The sequence below is a fragment of the Meleagris gallopavo genome, chromosome 14, assembly GCF_000146605.3.
Source record: "Meleagris gallopavo isolate NT-WF06-2002-E0010 breed Aviagen turkey brand Nicholas breeding stock chromosome 14, Turkey_5.1, whole genome shotgun sequence".
Lineage (NCBI taxonomy): Eukaryota > Metazoa > Chordata > Aves > Galliformes > Phasianidae > Meleagris > Meleagris gallopavo.
The window spans coordinates 13,542,312-13,542,994 of NC_015024.2; positions in this window are offsets into that span (position 1 = coordinate 13,542,312).

The window sequence follows — 683 nt, forward strand, 5'->3', positions numbered from 1 at the left end:
AGCAGTCAAAACCTCCCCAACTACATTTCTGCATAAGGAGGTAGGAGCGTGAGACAGGCCAATAACAGGGTATGTGGGATCCCTGCACAAAAACTCATTGGCCTGAGCCATTTAGTACTGTGAGGATCTTCACTGCTGGGATCTGGTCTGAAGCCTGCCTCTAGGCTTCAGGCTGTCAGATTCCACTTAAAAAAATGTGTTTGATTCTCACTTTGTAGATGTAGCATCTGTCCCGCTCGTTCTACTGGGAGGAGAGAGGGAGTTGTGTAATTAAGTGCAAATAGGGTTCTCATGATGCAATACAGACTCATATAATACTTCCCAGGTGCCACTGTCTCCAACGACTTGGCAGGAGTTTCCCAGATGCGAGGCTCAGCTTAAGAATAGCAGCAAACTTGTGTGGTCCTGCAGAAGTGCTCCTTACGTGCGGTGCTCCGATACCGCGCTTGGGAACAGCTGTGCAAGTCCATGCGTATGGCCAGGATGGTGCTTGGAAGGGAAGTTTGGGTTATTTCTTATGCTTTCCTGTCCTCCTCTTCCCTTACAGCCAACCTTCACTGGAAAATCAAAATCTGTAAGTTTATCGCAGGGTGGTGGTGCTGTCAATCTGCTGCAAGCAGCTGGTTGGTGTGGTGTTCAAAAAAACAGCCTAGGACTTAAAAAAACCCAACAATACAACAATA